At 43.4% G+C, this 13,027-nt stretch overlaps 1 pseudogene; it reads left to right on the top strand.

The window, feature by feature from the left end:
- Positions 1 to 5,237: 5,237 nt before the first annotated feature.
- LOC103783947 (ADP-ribosylation factor 4-like) lies at positions 5,238 to 5,737 on the top strand (annotated as a pseudogene).
- Positions 5,738 to 13,027: the final 7,290 nt, after the last annotated feature.

Here is a 13,027-nt window from a genome sequence, read left to right as displayed (position 1 = left end):
TAAGTATTTGCTGAGCACCTACTGTCATTGTCATCTGTACATGGACCAGAACTGCCTGTGTCACTGAAGTCGTATGTGCAAGGCATAAAGTGGGATTTTCTTTCTTTTTCTGAGACACTACAGTGATTTATGAGGCACTTTCTTAAATCTTTCACCATTCTTTGTCCAAAACCACACAACAGGTAATAAATCTCATTATATACTGCCTAAGTGTCACAGGGCAAGGGAGCCCCAGAATTGGAGCTCCACCCTAGAAGGTTCTTGGTTTCCCCCAGTAAGGAATTCGAGGGTGAGCCAGTGGTAGAGGAAAACAGCTTTGCTGGGCCGGCAGTGTCACAGCTCCGTGACTGCTCCTGCAGAGCGGGGCTACCCCATAGGCCGTGCATCGAGAGTAGCAGCTCAGGGGCAGGTCTGCAGTCACATCCATACCCACTTATAATTACGTGCAAATTAATGGGCAGGTTATTCAGAAATTTCTAGAAAAAGGGTGATAACCTTCATGTTGTTACCAGGCAATGGGTAAACTGTCATGGCACTGGTGGGCACGTCAGCCAGTCTTCAATTTTGTCTGGAGTCGAGTCCCACCTCCTACCTCCTATGTACTTATTTTTGATGCCACAAAATAAACTTTAGTTTTATTATCTCATTTTATCCAAGACTGCTGCAGTAGGTCACTGCCAGCATTATGCCACATTTGTGACAATTACAAAATGCTACTCTCTGAGTGAACAAATTAGAAAAGCCATCCCATTCTCAGGATTTTAGCCCCACCTGCCCCCTCCACCAGTTGCCTTTGAGCACGTGCTGTCTGCACACCACCCGGGGAGGAATGCTGATCCCTCCCAGTGTCACCTACTGTCCCAGGCCTGGGCCACCTCCCCTGGAAGAAGTCATTTCCTGCATCTGCCATGTCTCTGGGGACTGGTACTATCCTGACTGCCCTACTCACACCCACATTGGCTGAGCCAATCACTGGACTGCCCGTGGCTGCCGCATCCCCTTCTTCCTTGGTCCAGAAATATTCCTGGCATCCCAGGTATTTTCTAAAAAGCATCTTGGTTGATTCTTACAATTATTCTCAAGTGTTCTCTTCAATATTCTTCTACTCCTAGTCCAGAGAACCTCTGGATCCCCAAAATGCCTTGAGTTGTAAGAATGCCAGGCCGGGCGCGTTGGCTCATGCCTCTAATCCCAGCACTTTGGGAGGCTAAGGCAGGTGGATCATGAGGTCAGGAATTCGAGACCAGCCTGACCAACATGGTGAAACCCTGTCTCTACTAAAAATACAAAAACTAGCCAGGCATAGTGATGGGCGCCTATAATCCCAGCTACTTGGGAGGCTGAGGCAGGAGAATCCCTTGAACACTAGGAGGCGGAGGTTGCAGTGAGCTGAGATCACACCACTGCACTCCAGCCTGGGCAACAGAGTGATATGCTGTCTCAAAATAAAAAAAAAAAAGAATGTCAGTACCTTGATCCTTTATGCAGCTTGCAGGATGTCTCCCTCACCCCAATCCTATACTTCTCCCAACTCTATTGATAGAAGGTGGAGCATCCCATCCCCAAACATGACAGAAGAGTAACACAAAACACACTCAGCACGGAGTTAGCTTATTTGCCACAGAAAGCCCATTATGCTAAGAGCATGGGCTTGAGAAAATTGGGAGAAGATGGTGGTAGGAGCACATGTCTCAGATCCCCTCTCTGACTTAAAACCCAACACCAATCAAGCGGGAAGGGTCTGGAGGGTTCATTTGAGGCCACAGGTCTCAGCATCCCTGAAGGAGAGGGCAGATGTAGACTCTCTTCTGGTTGGCATCTGGGGAAAGCTAAGGAGCCTGTGGCTACAGACAAGGGTGTGCAGCAACTTAAGGCCCTGGGCATACCTGGATTGCTGAGGACCTCAGGCGTCAGAGCCTGTGATTGTTTTCAGGAAAGCTCTTCCTCTGCGTACCTGTGACCCAGTGGCTCTGGAAGGGCCTGCCCATTCCTGTTGATCCCAGGAGGACTGAGTTAAGTTGTGCAGGTCTGTGGCAGTGGAGGACCATCATCCCCACTACACTCAAGGGGAATTAACAGCATTCCAGTTTTCTCACTGTGGGCTCACCAACTTGCTACTGCTCAGTAGGCCTCAACATCCTGGCCAGTGTGGGGACTAAAGGCACAACCAAGTGAGCAGTTTAAAAAAATACACACTTGTGACTGTTTAAGACGACTCAGTGCCCTGAGAGAGAGAGAGAGAGACAAGGAGGAAGAGCAGGATATGGAACAGTTGAATAAAGAGGCTCCCTTTGAGGGACAAATCAGGAAAGATCCAGATGATAATTTGTAATAGAGAACTAATGAGAACCCCCAAGGTGATTTAAGTAGAGCACCCAAAATATGTTCTGGAAGTTTAGGAGAAACAAACACAAAAAACTTGATGCTATGGACTGAATTGTGTCCCCTCAAAATTCATGTGTTGAAGCCGTAATCCCCAATGTGATGGTGTTTGGAAATGGGGTCTTGGGAGATCATTAGATTTAGATGAAGTCCTCATAATGGAATTAACCCCCTTAGAAGAAGAGACATCAGAGATCTTGCTGTCTTTCTCTCCCTCCTCCCCCATCTGTCTCTCTGTGTCTTTCCAGAAAAGAGAGTCCTCACCAGAAATGGCTACGCTGCCACCTTGATCTTGGACTTCCAGCCTTCAGAACTGTGAGAAAACAAATTTCTGTTGTTTAAGCCATGCAGTCTCTGGTATTTTGATATGGCAGCTCATGCAACTAAGATACTCAATATCTTTATTTTAAAATTTATTGTGAGTTGAAAAAGAAGGTGATCATGGCTGAGAACCAAGTTAATGACCCAAAAGACCAAGAGCTCAACCAAAAGCAAGGTTTTTGCACAACCAAAAGCAAAAACACAGTAAGATGAAAATCTTAAGGGAAAAGATCAGAGGTTTAAAGAAGGTTTATCCATGCTATCAGGCCATGATATCTCTTACTCGCTGCCTATATGCAAGGATTCAGGATATCTTAACATCAGTGTTCCTAGCCAATGAAAATAGAAAACAGTTAACCAAATGTCAACTGACTCAGATCAGACACCTGAAGACAGGAAAAGATCAGGGGAAAGGAAATGGGGGTGAGCAATGAATCTTTCGATCTATAGCTACACCAGATGGACCACAACAGTGTGTCAGGGGATCTATAATGGAATAGTGGAGAAGAATACTTCAAATAGAAGACATATACTTACGGAATTGCAAGAAAAACTTTTTGAACTTTATAAAAGGAAATTTCAATATGCATCTTTCAGATTTTGACAAACCAAGCAGAGAAAAATCAATAATGATATAGAGGATTTGAATTATGTAATTGAAAAGAACAATAAGCATGGAGGGAGAGCTGTGTTTCCTACAAGCAGAAAATACATCTTTTGCATCCATGTTACAAAAATTGATCATGTGCTTGGCCATAAAGAAAACTTCCCCAAAGCAGAAATTTTAGAAGCCATGTTCTTGGTTCATACTCTAATAAAGGGAAATGAACAGATAATTTCAAAATTACATTATTAGAATTAAGAAACACTCCTTTGGTTGGCCCCCTTATTTAAAATACATCAAAACTTGTTCGTAATTTACCTGGAAATGCATCCAAAAACCAAGCTGGAGTGCGGGATGAGATAGCTGGATAGTTAGATGCATAGGTGATTCGATAAGTACAGCAAAATGTTCCTTGTAGAATTTAGAGCTGGTGTTCCCTCTATGATTCTTTCAACTTTTTTACAGGTTTGAAAACCTTTTATAATAAAATATTGGAAGAAATATATCAAAAACTGAAATAAACAAACATTTACAAGCTATTGAAACGAAGGTTTCATACCAAAACCACAGCTAAAAATGTATTCAAAATTGTTCTATCCTTAGAGCTTACTGTTTAAAGGAGTTCATTTGTTTTCTTTCTAAAACTATTTATCAAGTAGCTACTATGTGCCAGGCATTGCTCTAAGGGCTTACACATATTTACTCATTTAATCTTCACAACCCATTTTACAGGTGAGGAAACTTAGGCACAGAGAGTGTAGGTAACTTGCCCAAAGTCACACAGCTTGTAAATGACAAAACAAGGCTTTAAGCCAAAGCAGTTCGTGTTCAGCATCTATGAACATAATCACTGCATTAGCTTGTCCCTAAGTTTTTCAAATTAGGAAATGAGAATAAAAATCATGCAAAATAAAGTAGGAAGATTGATTTAAAAATGTAAAAGCTGAAACTGGTTAAATAAAAAAGACAAATTATGAAAGGAATGATAAAAAACTAAAACCTATTAAAGACTTCTACAATAGAAAATTCCTAAAAAGTATAAGAAAGAAGCTAATATATAATTCTTAGGAATGAATGAGTAGATTTTACTACAGGTATGAAATAGACTAAAATATCAGAAAATGTTAGGGGCACTTTATAATAGTAAATTGGAGTAACTAAATGCAAATTAGGATTACAAAAAAATCAATCTAATGAGAATACGTGAAAAAAAAACCGTTAAAGAGCTTTTTTATTATTATTTTTTAGACAGAGTCTCACTCTGTCACCCAGGCTGGAGTGCAGTGGTGTGATCTCAGTGCAACCTCTGTCTCCCAGGTTCAAGCAATTCTCCTGCCTCAGCCTCCAAAGTAGCTGGGATTATAGGCACCTGCCACCATGCCCAGCTATATTTTTGTTGTTTCTTTCACCATGTTGGCCGGGCTGGTCTCGAACTCCTGACCTCAAGTGATCCACCCACCTCGGCCTCCCAAAGTGCTGGGATTACAGGCACAAACCACTGCACCCAGCCCAAGAGCTGCTATTTTAAAACACACTTGGCTCATTTGGTTTTATTTCCCCTCTCAAATTTTGAATATGAGAAACTTATTTTTAGCCACCTCTAGACCTTAGAAAAAGATGGAAATGTTTTTAATATAATCTTGAGTTTCAGATAAGTATGCAGGTGTTATTTCAGAGTGGACAAAACCTGTAAACTCTACATATGTGTATATATGTTGTTCGAGCATTAAGAGGACTATGGAAGGTTGTAAACCAGGTCATTAATGTTGTTTATTTTAAGAGGATGAAAATTGAGAGGACTGAAGTTTAAAGAATAAGCTTTCTCTTCCCTCTCATTCAGTTCTCCTGGGGGTATGAAAGGAGAAATCACAGAGACACTCCGAGCCCCTTCTGCTTCTGCCATGCCAGTGCCACTACCGCCACGGGCCTCACCATCTCCTCTTTCTTCTCGCACCTCTTTGACAAGAAGCAGATGCACATTTTGATGGTTGGATTGGATGCCGCTGGCAAGACGACCATTCCGTATGAACTAAAGTTAGGGGAGATAGTCACCACCATTCCTACCATTGGCTGCAATGTGGAAGCGGTTGACTATAAAAACATTCGTTTCACAGTATGGGATGCCGGTGGTCAAGATAGAATTAGGCCTCTCCGGAAGTATTACTTCCCAAATACCCAATATCTTATATTTGTGGTAGATAGCAATAATCGTGAAAGAATTAAGGAGGTAGCAGGTGAGCTGCAGAAATTGCTTCTGGTAGATGAGTTGAGAGAGGCAGTGCTGCTGCTTTTTGAGAATCACAGGATTTGCCAAATGCTCTTCGATCTCCTCCTAACAGGACATGATCTGTTCAAGCCACGTGCATAACACAAGGAACTGGTCTGTGTGAGAGACTTGACCAGCTGTCAAAGGAGTTTTCAAAATGTTAAATGAAACTAGATATCTAACCAGGGACATTTTGATAAAATTGATCTAGGCTTGATCTTGGACTTACAACAAAATCAGTTTGTATCCTGGTTATTAAACAATATCAAGGACTGGTTTGAGCAGAATATTAAACTTATTTTATTGCCAATTATTGTTTACCAAGTATAATGTTGCTATTTAGCAATGTGCTTGGTTTTAAAGAAATGCTCCTTGGGGAAAAAAAGAGTCCTCTTTTAATTTTACTTCCCATAAGCCTAAATGCCTAGACATAGCTATAGCAAAACCTTTAAATAAATCCATTTTGAATGTTTGTTGAGCCCAAAAATTTGTTTTAATGTTTTAAAGTCATCCCCTTCCTACTTTACTGATACACTTATTCCTGAGACGTTTGCTGATTTTTAAATGTAGCATTCCATTTGTATTTATTTCCTTCCCTTGCCAGAAAGATTTTCTAATACTGCTATAGCAGCCAGGGAAATGCTCCAAAACACTATTCAGCTCTCTTGCACTGAGGAACTTATTTTCCTCCCAATATTGACTCCTGGCCTACATCAGACAAACTTACCTTGGTGTGGTTTAGATTTGATAGCTAATTAGTTCTGTACTGGTGGCAAAGAGTTCATTCATTCAGAAGAGCTTTTTTGTTTGTTTGTTGAGACAGTCTCGCTCTGCTGCCCAGGATGGAATACAGTGGCGCAATCTCAGCTTACTGCAACTTCCGCCTCCCAGATTCAAGCAATTCTCCTGCCTCAGCCTCCTGAGTAGCTGGGACTATGGGCGCACGACACCAGGCCCAGCTAATTTTTGCATTTTCAATAGAGACAGGGTTTCACCATATTGGTCAGGCTGATCTCAAGCTCTTGACCTCAGGTGATCCACCCGCCTTGGCCTCCCAAAGTGCTGGGATTACAGGCATGAGCCACCACCATGCCTGGCCATATTCGGATGGTTTTTACAACTCAGCAGATTGTCTTCCTTTATATTGTATCTTTTTTATGTTGCATGTTGCTTGCGGTATCAGCCTGATTTTTTGCTCAGTATATGATAGTTCTGCTGATGTTTTATTATTGTTTATTGGGCGAACATATCTTAAGAGTTTTCAGAAAACATCAAATTCAATGAATACATTTTCTTCATAACCCATTTGGAATTATTCCTAAAAAAGATTTTATATATATATGATTTATTATATATACAATCTGTTATATATGTGCATATTATACATGTAATATATAATATATATTATATATGATCATATATACATGTTGTTATATGACTATATATAATTCCGTATGTGTGCATATACATAACATATAATCATATAACTATTGTGATGATTATATAATATATATTATATCTTTGTGTATATATTTATATATATATACACAGAACTAGGATTTCCTTCATCTCCCAATGTGCTTTTTGTAGCAATAAAAACTGAATGTCTGTGTGTCACCCTGGCTCAGTTTTCTAAATGTGAGCTGCTATCCTGGAGTTCATATTCTGCACATTTCATGTGGCTTGAAGGCTTTCTAAAGTGTCCTGGATGGTTCTAGTAACTTGCAAATTTCCAAACTATGTCACAAAGATCTGAAGACAAAATTTGGGATTTTTCCACAAGTTTTAAATGGGATTGATGAAGGAGGGTTGCCATCAGACAATATGTCTGTTTCCAGGAATACAAACTCCAAGAGTCACCCCTATGCCTGCAAAGAGAAAAATCTGGTTACCTGCCCCTTTCCACTGTTTTTAGAGACGGGGGTAGAAGTCCTGGCTGCCAGGACCACTGATTTGCTGATTCCAAGAGTAACCCAGCACCGCAGTGAGGAGACCATGTGTGTCTTGAAAGGAGAGTTGTCAACTTGTCTTCCAGGAATGATTGTGATGCAATGCAAAATTAACCTGGGTAGGGCAGGCCTCTGTGAGGTCTGAATCAAATATTCAAATGTATTCCTCTCCAGACTGGTGCAGAATTATTGTTGTCGTTTTTGTTTGTTGGTTTTGGTTTGGTTTTTGAGTCTGAGTTTTGTTCTGTCACTCAGGCTGGAATGCAGTGGCATGATCGCGGCTCACTGCAACCTCCACCTCCTGGGTTCAAGAAATTATCCTGCCTCAGCCTACTGAGTAGCTGGGATTACAGGTGTGTGCCACCACGCCCAGCTAATTTTTGTATTTTTAATAGAGACGGCATTTCACCGTGTTGGCCAGGGTGGTCTGGAACTCCTGACCTCAGGTGATCCGCCCGCCTCAGCCTCCCAAAGTGCTGGGATTACAGGCGTGAGCCACCATGCCCAGCCTGGTGCAGAATAATCAAAAATTCACTCTGTACCTAACAGTAGCATGGCTCAGCCCAAAGCTTCCCAGCCTGATGATGAAAACATCACGTAGAAAGGTTCCAGAAGCCTAAATATCCTTTATACATGCCTTGTGTTACTCAGTCCCTCTTTCCCTCACAGAAATAAATTCATCTGCTCTGATGTGTGCTACTTCACACAAAGACAGCTCTAATTGTTCTGCACCCTCTTTTGCTTTTCTGGGTGATTACAAATTGATTTTGGGGGGAGGCATTCTAGTCACTTCCAGCTACATCAGGTAAAGCGAGCTGCTCTGTAATTATTAAACTCATCCTTTGTCCTTTTGAGAGATGAGCACAGTAGCTGTCTCCCTGTGTAAAGGGAATTTTCCCCTCTTCCATTAATTCCCATGGTTAGCGGTTTTCACAATAAAATCCGTCGGTTCCGTTAGATGAGTTCTTTCATTCTCAAAAGAACAGGCCCAAATCATACCAGTCAAAGGTGCTGTAAATGAGAACATCCTTGGAAAATAAATGTTTTGTGCAAATGTAAGCACCCAGGGTGTGTATTTGTGTTCAAGCCAATGCAACACATCTATTGAGGGTTTACGATGTTCCTGGCACATCACCACAGAGAAAACTGTCCTGCTGCCACACTCCCAGAAGCGCTTACGTTCAAGCTAGCCACAAAAACATATTTCTGGTTCTAACGGCAGATGTGAAATTGTGAAACACATGCACACAAAAGGCAGGCAGCTTGAGGACCTGCATGGTGGTCTAGGGACATCCTAAGGGCTGCCAGAGGGATGAAGAGAAAATCTGTGATTGCTGCTCTCATCCCTGGGGAATTGGGGGAATCAGGCAAGAATTCTGCCTCTCTCCCTCTTGTATATGACTGCAGATTGAAAGCAACTGTTTCCAACCCAATGACACGATCATAAGGCTGTTTAGATAAAATGTTTTATCTTCTAAAGATGATATTTACATTGTCTACTATCCAATACCAGAGGCCAGCAACAAGGCTTTACAAATCCCACTTTCCCAGTTCCCAAATGCTGCGAGAACACATGTGAAGCACAATTTAGTTTTTGATAGAATATAAACACCTTGCATGCTTCCAGATTTCTAGCACATGATATAGTAGAAATAAAGTGGATAGAGTAAGAGACAAGCTAAAGCCATATCTTTCTGGGGAAATGCCTCTGGAAATTGTTTTCTTCTGGAAATATGGGCCCTGTCTCCAAATGCCAACTAAAGTGAGTTAAATAGTCATGTATCTTAGTCAGTTCAGGCTGCCATAACAAAATGCCATAGACTGGGTAACTTAAACAACAGAAATTTATTTCTCTTTGTTTTGGAGTTGGGGAAGCCCAAGACCAAGGTGCCAGCTGACTCAGTTTCTGGTGAGGGCTCTCTTCCCGGCTTGCAGATGGCTTCCTTCCCTAGGTCCTCATTTGGCACAGACAGAGTACATGAGCTCTCTGGTATCTCTCCTTATAAAGACACAAATCCTACTGGATTGGGGCTCCACCCTAAATGACCTCATTTACCCTTAATTCCTTCCTTATTTCTAATACATTGTGGGTGTGGTGGCTTACACCTGTAATCCCAGCACTTTGGGAGGTCGAGGCTGGAGGATCACTTAAGCCCAAGAGTTTGAGACCATCCTGGACAACACAGTGAGACCTCATCTCTTCAAAAAAATGCAAATATTAGCCGGGTGTGGTGGTGCACACCTGCAGTCCCAGCTACTTGGGAGGCTGAAGGAAGAGGATCACTTGAGCCCAAGAGGTCAAGGCTACACTGAGCCATGATCATGCCACTGCACTCCAACCTGGGTGATCAAGTGAGACTCTGTCTCAAAAAAAACAAAAAAAAATACAGTCACACTGGGGGTTAAGGCTTCAACATATGAATTCCGGGAGGACATAGTTTAGTTCATAGCACCATATAATTCAAGGTTCCCAATTATTTCAACCAGAAAGAAATATCCTGCTGGTTGAGCAAAAGTGTTTCCTGTGAGTTAAATAATGTAGGTAATTTCCTCAATTCTCTACTACATTTGGACCCTATCGATGCCATCCAGTTAGCAACGTGTGAATTAACACAAGTATATTGAGCAATGTAAAGAGCTTCAAGTATATTGGCAATGTAAAGGCTATTTTCTCTCCGTACCAATCAACTCCAAATTCTGCATTACAGTCTCGTCTGCTGCTGCAGGGAGCCCTGCAGTACTGGAAAACAGCCAGCAGCTGTCACGGATGCGCCAGCAGCTTCTGCTTCTCCGTGTAATGCACGTCCCCCATGCCCCTAGCTTTGGGGACTTGCCGTTTGCCCCAGCACCGGCTGGCACAGGGATGTGTCTGTGGAGGGGTCTTTGCTATTGCTGCCCTCGCGGCAGGGTTTTGGATGATGGGATTCTGCACACTCGCATCTTTCACTTCGGGGCATGTCATCCTGCTAAATGAAGAAGCCAGACAACCTTTGGGGTTCCTTAAGTGTCCAGGGCAGAGGAACACATGTATTCTCACCTTACATGGCTTTGCCTGGCTTTCTAAACAGCTGCCGTCCAATCCCAGGAACAGCCCAGATGCCCTGGCAACCCAGAGTACCAGTGGGCAGGAGATCTCAATGCCCCCCTGGCCCCCTTGAAAGGTTTGGAGACCTCTTGAGCTTGAGACCACCAGCAGAGGCAGCTGAGAGATGAACACCCAGCCTGCAGACACAGGGCACAGCACTGATGGAGAGCCCCGCCAAGGAAAATGAGAAATGATGTTTCCCTGAGCTTAGCCCAGCCCTTGTCCATTGTCTTAGAGAAGTTCCAAGCTTTCAGGCTCCAGAGGAAGCTCTGGCAGAACACAAACGTGCTCTGCATGTTTCAGAAGTTCATCAAAGTCCTTCTCTCCTCAAAGCCCCCAGGCCCCATGGAGCAGGAGGGGGGCGCAGAGGGGTGGGGGTACAGGGAGGTTGGATGGTGATGGATGAACTGCCAGGGAGGGACAGGAGAACACAGGGACGGCAGTCAGGCAGCCCAGACGGAGCACTCACCATTCTAGACCTTCACCCAGGCCAGAGACAAATTTCTTTCCATGTGTGAGGGGTTGGGGACATGCCAGATTATGGGGAACTAAAGGAGAACAAGAAAATATGATTACTGTCATTTATTTTGTCCAAGTTCCACCTGGTAGCAGCCAAGAGGCTCACAGAAAGCTACAGACTTGTTCCTCCACCTCAAAACCCAGGAGGGACATTTCGATTCATAGCTGAAAAGCTAGCAGAAGAAAGAAATTTCCTTTTTGTTTTTAAAGCAAAACAAACAAACAAAAAACTTTTTTAGACCTCTGGTTAAAGCAAAAAGCCTGAGGCAGGGAATGAGGCACACATTGCTGTCTAATCCAGCCACTGTGATGGCTGACTGCAGCAGCTGAGTGCAACAGTGTGCATATATTTGTGTGTGTGCTTATGTGTGTATGTGTATGTGTATGTGGTTGTGGTTGCCTGTGTGCAGATGTCTGCTGGCAGGAGACTGGAGGTAAGTGGGGAACAAGATAGTATTTGTGTTAAATAAGATGATTTTCATATTCATCACAGGTATAGGAGAGAATCTTTGTCTAATATTTGGGTGGTTTTCTCGCTTTCATACTTGTGGAATACCGGCAGTGTGCTACCGAGACCCCACACATTTGACTATGTCTCATCTGACATGACCTAGGAGGGATGCTGCCTCTCCTGGGCTCCCACCCCAATCTCTCCAGTCCCCAACACTATTCTGAGCAACACACATAAAAAGGCTTAGGAAACAACTTAGTCTAATTTATACTTCTGTAAAAGATGCTTATTCCATCACAATATCACACCTCCCTATAGGCCCTATCTCCAAACACAGGGGGATTAGGGCTTCAACATATAAAGGGGGAGGGGGACACCCAGTCTGTAGGTGGGGTTTGGGCATCTGTCATTTGTGTTAACAACTCTTCCAGGTGATTCTGCTGTGCATAATGGCACATAATCCAGGGCTTGTGCCTAATGGCCCTAGGTTGGAGAACTCTAATTCCTGCCTTCCTTGCCATATGAGTAGCACAGGCTGCCCGTGGAGTAGGCTGTCCTGCCCAGTACCTGGTCTTGCTCACTTGGCTGTGTTTGGTCATGGCCTCACCATGGGGCTCCAGGCTCTGCTGCTGCTGACCTACTGCTTACCAGCCTTGGAAAACTGGGCGAGTCATTTCCCTTCCCTTGGCCTCAGTCTCCTCATCTGACAGTGAGGGGCTTGCACAGAAGAGTCTCTGCAAAGTCCCAACTGACATAAAACTCTGATCCTTGAGAGTAACATTCTAGGGGCTTCCATTAGGCCCAATTCACAGTTTTAGCATGGAATTTTAAAAAGCATTCAGGGCTCCTTATCCCATTCCAACTAAGAATATAGTATCGCCCATGCAAAATGCTCAACCAAAAAAGTGCCTGGCATGTCGCCACCCTGTGAAATCTAGGTGTCAGGGAGATCAAAGTAGAGGTTGTCCTTTTTCTTTGAAGTCGGACATGCCATGTTCTTACCATGAGTCAAAATCCTTTCCTTATTCAGTTCAGGACACAGGTTTATCTCTGGCTTCCCGGGACTCATGGATTTTCTCCCCTGAACAAAGCATAGTGCATCTCTACAACCTCTCCAGGCTCCTGGGTAGAGATGAGACTTTGGGAAGAATGTTGAACCATTTTAGCAGGCATGGGTAAGTGACATATAAGCCCTACACACCCAGTATTAGAAGCCAAGAAGGGGTGAGGAGGGAGGGGAGTTCACCTCTGCCCTTGCCGCCCTGGTTAGCTTTGTCCAGCCTCAGCAGACAAGACCCTCTCACTTCCTTTTGTCTTCCTAGGCCTCTTCCCGCTTTGCCTCCTCCTCTGCTCTTCTTGATGCTTAGAATGCTGCTCTTTTCTGTCTACATAAATATACTTATTTTCCAAAGCCTAAAGAGTATATATGAGGGACCAGGGAGAGTGAGAG

The sequence above is a fragment of the Pan paniscus genome, chromosome 14 (genome assembly GCF_029289425.2).
Source record: "Pan paniscus chromosome 14, NHGRI_mPanPan1-v2.0_pri, whole genome shotgun sequence".
Lineage (NCBI taxonomy): Eukaryota > Metazoa > Chordata > Mammalia > Primates > Hominidae > Pan > Pan paniscus.
The sequence above is the reverse complement of the archived record's forward strand: the minus strand, read 5'-3'. Positions and strand labels throughout refer to the sequence as shown.